The sequence below is a fragment of the Myotis davidii genome, unplaced genomic scaffold, assembly GCF_000327345.1.
Source record: "Myotis davidii unplaced genomic scaffold, ASM32734v1 scaffold1446, whole genome shotgun sequence".
Classification (NCBI taxonomy): domain Eukaryota; kingdom Metazoa; phylum Chordata; class Mammalia; order Chiroptera; family Vespertilionidae; genus Myotis; species Myotis davidii.
In genome coordinates this window covers 338,638-345,670 of record NW_006296803.1, presented here as the reverse complement: position 1 = coordinate 345,670, position 7,033 = coordinate 338,638, and the positions used below count along the sequence as shown (strand labels likewise).

Below are 7,033 nucleotides of genomic sequence, written 5' to 3'. Positions count from 1 at the left end.
TTGCTAGGGACTTGCCCGGCACTTGCTCTCTACCTCTATTTGTTATCTTACTTCTATCATTGACAGTCCCTCTAGGTTGTGGGCTGCTTGCCTGTGTTCCTGAGAAGCATCTACGGTACCAGTCTATAGAGTGTGTTTTCTTTAGTGAATTACCGGTATGTTTACCGGTAATAAACTTGCACTGTTTTATGTATATGTTTGATTACATACAGCCTTGTGACAGTTTTCCTGCATGTCATAAGCATTTGAATATAAATTAAAATGTTAAAATCAAATCTGATATTGTTTTACCTTTTATTTGGTGTGTGGAAGGTGTGCGGAAGAGGGGGTAGTCTTATACGGCGAGTATATAACAAACTCTGTATTTTGAGTGGAAATGTTAGGGGGTCGTCTTATACGCCCAGTCGTCTTATACGCCGGCAAATACGGTAGATAGTGGGTCACAGGAGAGGCAGGGCAGCCCTGAGGCAGTCACAAGGTGGCGCTGCTGCCTAAGACCGCAAGGCCAGGCTGGGCTGGCAGTGGAGCCCCAGGATTGGGCTGCAGCTCTGAGCCTAGTTGGCACCCAGCAGTGGGAACTTCAGAAGCTGGAGACAGCCTCTCGGGTCCCACACTGGAAAAGTCAATTAAAACCTGCCCTAAATGCTCTGTTGCAATCACTGCACTCTGGGGTACCTCAGGTCCAGAGTGTTTGCTCCAGACTGAGCTGAGTTATTTAAGCTCTTCCCTCCTTCAGTCCAGGAGATGGAGACAAACCTGCAGTCTCCGCCCCCACCTGCTCCAGGCCAGGGATAGCTCTGCCTGAGTCCCTAAGCCCTTTCAGCAGTTCACCAGGGCACCCGCAGGTGACAGGTCGGGACTCATCTGGGTAGCATGAGAGCACTGGGATGTGAGACTTGCTCATCCTTTATCTGCTTCATGTTCTTAGACAAGTTACCTCACTGTCCTGAGCTTACCATCTGAAAAATGGGTACAACCCAGTGCAGAGGCAGGAGTATAGTGGCTTCTGACCATAACCATCAATGCCTACAAATATTCCTTGTTCTGTCACTGTCATGACAAAATGATGATAAAGATGGAGGTATGATTCCAGTCCCTGGAAGAGCCATTGTATCCAAAGGGGTCGCCTGAAGCTCTGGAGGCTCATGCCCTAGAGCAGTGGTTCTCAACCTTCTGGCCCTTTAAATACAGTTCCTCATGTTGTGGCCCAACCATAAAATTATTTTCGTTGCTACTTCATAACTGTAATGTTATTAGTGTTATGAATCGTAATGTAAATATCTGATATGCAGGATGGTCTTAGGAGACCTCTGTGAAAGGGTCGTTCGACCGCCAAAGAGGTCGTGACCTACAGGTTGAGAACCGCTGCCCTAGAGGGTTGGCTTTGCTTCAGTCTGCCAAAGCCTTTCAACTGCTCTGGCCCTACCCACTGAAACACACAGGAAATGAGACAGCGTGCACAGAGCCCAGGCCTGGTAAGAGGTAGGGCTCACTGAGTTCAGGAAAGCAGAGGCTACCCCACCTCTGCTCTGCTGACAGCTGGGCCAGGACTTCACTGTTGGGGGGATTATCCTGTGTACTCTAAGGTGTGAAACAGCATTCCAGTCTCTACCTATCAGATGCCATTAGCATCCCCTTTGGGGGGTAGCAAAACTGCCCTCCGTGGGGACCACCAGCATGCAGGAACTCTTAAGGGGAAAAAGGCACAAGCAGTCTGGAGCTCACTCTCCCCAGCCTTTGGAGTAACCGTGTCTGGCCCCTCCTTCCCAGAGCAAAGTGGCTTGCTAATGGGTGACTCTGGCAGGTCACTCTGCCTCTTGGTGCCAGAGTCCTCACTGTCAGGTGGGGCCTGATGGTGTGACTATCCCATAGAGCTGATGTTTTGGGAAATGAAGTCACCTAAGGGGTGGCAGACAGGGCCTTCCCCCAAGGAGACACTGCAGACAGCAACTCACATGCACCTCCTCCTTGCTGCTATAGTTGCTAGTATGTGCTCGTCTTACTGGGGACACTAAGGCTCAGTGGTGGTACATAACTTGCTGAAGGATCAACATGGGCAGAATTCACACTGCAACCCTGCCGGGGCAGCGTGGGCTCCCCTGAGGCTGGGGTTCTTCTCCCTGCAGCTCCAGCCTCTGGGAGCTCAGATATCAAGTGACACCAGAAGGTGAGCTCCTCATTTCTCTGCTGGGACTCCATGTCATTAAGGCATGTTTTAGAAATCCTTCTTCCCCAAGGCTGGGAGCCTATTGCCAGAGACAGCCAAGCACAGGGGTCTCAGCAAGACCCTTCCCAGGCTTAGCCACAGCTGGCCTCCCAGAGTAGGGTCCAGTGCAATATGCCCTCATCCTTCTCTGCACTCTGGCAGGTCCAGCTCACCAGGGAGCTGGCATGACCAGGGGCTGGCCACCAGCAGGTTGGGGGTTGGGCCCAGACTCTGGGGAGAACAGGGGGCTATCCCGGGGTTGCTCTGAAATCCTACACTGCCCCTCACACAGGTAAAGAAGCGGAGGTCCAGAGAGGCGGGTGGTGGTCAGGACACACAGTACGAGGACAGTGGCACTGAGCCCTTGGACACTGTGGCTCTGGGCATGCCGAGTTCTCACCCCCAGAACTCTGTTCTCTTGCCTTCCACCAAGAGACTCAGAAAGAATTTATTCAACCTTTCCTCTCCAATGCTGAAAATTTCCTACGAGTGTTCGTCTTGACCTGGTCTTTCATGGCAGGAAACCTGTTGTTCTCTGATTGTCCCCAAGTCTCTAGTTCCCATTTGCTTTGATTTTCATCATCCTAGGAAATATTTAAAGTGAGAACAGTTCAGTACTTTGGTGACTTCTCAAAAAATCAATCGAAAAGCAGTTGCTATGCAACCCTCAAGTGTGGATGTTCTGCTCCCTGGCTGATGGCATATTGTATAAAATAAGCTTATGTTTTTCTTCTGCTTTTTTTTTTTTAAGAAATGAAGAAAAACGTTGTTTTAGGAAAAACTTGAGATAACTCACGAGCTTCTCATAAGCTGGAAGACAAACATGTCTTAGACAAAAGTGCTACCAATTTTATCCCCACTGGAGCCGGTGGGTGGGGTGAGTGGGGACTGGACTGGGGATAGGCATGGGGGAGATGGTCTGTTTCTGTTACGAATTGGAATGAATAATGGGATGGTCTGAACACCTGGGTCACTTTCTGCTCCAAGTCTGGGTCTCAGCCTCACAACAACCCATAGTCCCCATGGACCTTGGGAGGATGCAGTGCAGGTACCTCTCCTCATCGGGGTCCTGGCTACAGTCTCCTTGGCTTTCCCAAGTTTAAACCCTTTCAGGATGGAGGCATCTGCTCTGAACAGAAAACATTTTCACAGACCTCCATTGCTGCGCCTCTAGCCCAGGGGTCCTCAAACTTTTTAAACAGGGGGCCAGTTCACTGTCCCTCAGACTGTTGGAGGGCCAGACTATAGTTTTTTAAAAAAACTATGAACAAATTCCTATGCATATTGCACATATTTTGAAGTAAAAAAACAAAATGGGCACAAATACAATATTTGTATTTGCATGTGGCCCACGGGCCGTAGTTTGAGGACCCCTGCCTAGCCCCTCAGAGCCCGGCTGGGCTGCACTTGCCTGGGTGACCCACTCCATCCAGGTCACCCTCACCAGCTCTGTTTCCTTCCTGGTGCCCACTCTGAAATGATCTTGTTTACTCGTGACTTCAGGGCCTGTGCTCCACTCCTGGGGAGCAGGTAGGTCCCAGGATCAGTCTGGATGGGCCTGGAGCAGCTTCTTGGGACACATCTCCTCCTGCTTCCCAGGACATAGGTCCCTCAGAGACCTGTACACAGGGCCTTGCCTGGGTGCTGTGCAAAGTGGAGTCTGTGGCCGGTGGACAAAAACTGTTACAGCCCACAGCAATACAAACAGACAATAAGAAACGTTTCTAGCAATTTGATGGAGAGGCTTTATGGAATTTAATAATAAAAAGTCAAGGCTGGGTTTTTTGCAGACCTCCTAACTCTAGTATCCTCTGTTCGTACTTCTGCAGCCTGTCTTCCTTAAGGAAACTGACTCACACCCAGGACTTCACCTCTCCTGCACAATTCAGTGACTCTGCAAAGGAGAACAGAGCATCAGTCTGGCCCTGTAACATTCTAGAATCTCCTGGGACAAAGAGTCCTGATGGGTGTCAGACTTCCCCAGGGACCTACCATGGCCTCATGGGGCCTGACATGGGCCATGGGCTTCCAGGAGACGGTGGGAAGAGCAGGGAATGAACTTTGCTACAAGAGATCAGTCAGCCAGCTGGATCCCCAGGGCTGGCAGAGGGGCCAGCAACATAATGTCCCTTCTGGCCAGGTGGAGGAGACCAGGGATGACATGGGGCCGGTATACCCACAGTCTGGTACATCTTCTATTCTGATTCCTCCGAGGCCATCAGCAGAGGTCTGCCTGGGGTGCAGTGGGCACTGTCTGGATTTAGCTCTGGAAGCATTCATCTAGCCCGTTTTCCCTTTCAGTCTCCTCGCCATCATAGATTTCCAAATCTCTCCCAGTGGGAAGACAGAGAGGTGAGGAGGATGTTGGTCCCTTTCTGCCCACTCATTTCTCACTGTACTGGTCCTGCTCGCACTGAAGCTATCCCACTGCCCAAGTGCTCTTGGCCACCTCCTTGCTGGCTATGGGCTCCAGGCAGCCCCATGGTTGCGCAGGTCCCCATACTGTCTCCAACTCCAGGGGAGTAGGCTGTACCCTGACAAAACGGTCCATGCTCACTCCCCTCCTACCCACTCTCTATAGGTAACTTGGGGTAGGGTACAAATGTGGCCCATAGGAAGCACAACCCTTCCCCAAGAAGAGCACATAGGGACAGTGCCATGGCCATGGCTGTGAGGGATGTACCTGCACACCTGGGTGATGCGGTCTCACTTTGATCAAATGTTCCCCATGCATGCAGGTGCCAGAGTCTCCAGGCTGGGACACAGGAAAGGTAAGATGGTGCCTACAGGGCAGAAGAACCCCTCCCCATCCATTCCCAAACTTCCACAGAAATGAGGTGCCAGGAGAAAGCATGACGTCCCTCTGTGTCCTCCTTCAAGTGAGAAATAAAATGTTGGTCATGACAGAGCCGGGTGGCCTGCCACTGGAGACCCTCTTTAGGTGCTTTCATTCAGTTAAACAGCATTACTTGAACTCCACCATTTTTAAAAGATTTTTTTTAAAATTTAAACTATTCTTCATAATTAAAAATACACTGTTTTGTTATAAAAGAAACATGCTTATCATGATAAATTAAGGAAAGTCAATAAAGAATAAATAAATTAAAAATCAATGACCTACTTCCTACTGTTTTATTCCAGTCTCTCAATAAATATATTTGTATGTAAAATTAAGATCACACTGTAATTTGTGATCTTAACAACAAACAATAACCATGAACAAACTCACTTGCCATATGTTGTAATCCTTTCCCAGTGCCCTTCAACATACTTTGAAATGGGTCCTGCTGGTCACCTAGTCTCCCACAGATGCACTGTACTGACCTAACTAGACTCCACCATGGGCCAATCTGGATCATTTCCAATTGCTTATACTTTATTTTTATTTTTTGAAAACATATATTTATTAATTTCAGAGAGTTAGGGAGAGGGAGAGAGATAGAAACATCAATGATGAGAGAGAATCATTGATCGGCTGCCTCCTGCACGCCCCACCACTGGGGGATCAAGCCTGTCACCCGGGCATGTGCCCTTGACTGGAATGGAACCTGGGACCCTTCAGTCCGCAGGCCGATGCTCTCTATCTACTGAACCAAACCAGCTAGGGCCCAGTTGTTTATACCTTAGCATCAATCAACGTGACCACTGATTTGGTGCTAAAACTTCATCCACAGCTCTGATAACTGCTTTGGGATAGAGGCGGAGAAATGAATGAAATCATGAAGGACCTTAGAGGACAGTGACAAATACTGTCACAGTTCCTTCTAGAAATGTGTACACATTTATCCTCAGGCCAAAGAGCATACTGTCTCATTCACCCAAACAGCAGTAAATCCCACTTCTTAATCTTAATACAGTTAACACTTTTCAAATGGTCAATTGTCTTATTTCCTTGATTAACAGTGAAGTTAAGTATTTTTCCCTTTTTAGGCCACTTGTATTTTTTCTTCCGCTACCTGTTTATTTCCATTGCCAATTATGTTTTCCTATAATTTAGAAGAGCTCTTCATATATTAAGATATTTTCACCATATTGCAAATATTTTTCCTGCTTAGGTTTGTCTTTCCATTGTGTTTTTTTGACAAAAGTTGTATATTTTAAATACTTAAATATAGCTATATCCTCTTTAAAATTCCCTTCTACTGTATTTATGCTTAAGAAGCCCTTGATAACCAATACTTCTTTCTTGGTTTGTATGATTTAAATAGTTGTTGTTTTTTCTTAGCCTATATTTATATGACATATTTAATTCACTATATGTGAAATTTATATTGATGATATATTTATTTATAAGCCTTAATATACTGTTTATATTTATTACATGTTATTTATATGAAGGGTGTTTTGAGAGCTATATATTTTATTCAATTGATCTGTTAATACTTATCCAAATACAGTATGCTTTAATTTTATTTATTTATTTATTTTTATTGTCTAAAGTTTTACATATGTTTCCTTTTCCCCCAATTGACCCCTTTCTACCCCCAGCCATTCACACCCCGGGCAAGCCCTCACAGTATGCTTTTAAATATTTTCACTTTACAAAGCTTTTGAAGCAAATCCCTTTTTATTTGATTGGCTTTCAAGGCTTTCTCAGCCATTCTTGACTGTTTCTAGGTGAACCTTAGAGTTATTTCATCAAATTTCCAATTATTAATCTGGAAAAAATCCACATCTCTACTATGTTGTCAGTCTTCCTGGAAGGAACAGCAGATGTCTCTTCCTTTACTTTTATTTTTTCCCTATCAACAATGTGCAGTTTTCATCCCATGGGCCCTGTGTCTATCTTATTAGGTGAATTCTAGGTAGTTTATATTTTGGTTACTA

At 46.4% G+C, this 7,033-nt stretch overlaps 1 protein-coding gene across 1 annotated transcript in view; it reads right to left on the bottom strand.

Annotated features, from left to right (window-relative positions):
- Positions 1–7,033, bottom strand: part of ADAMTS2 (ADAM metallopeptidase with thrombospondin type 1 motif 2) — a 204,994-nt gene that overhangs the window by 98,767 nt on the left and 99,194 nt on the right. The gene's annotated exons all lie outside the window — the stretch shown is intronic.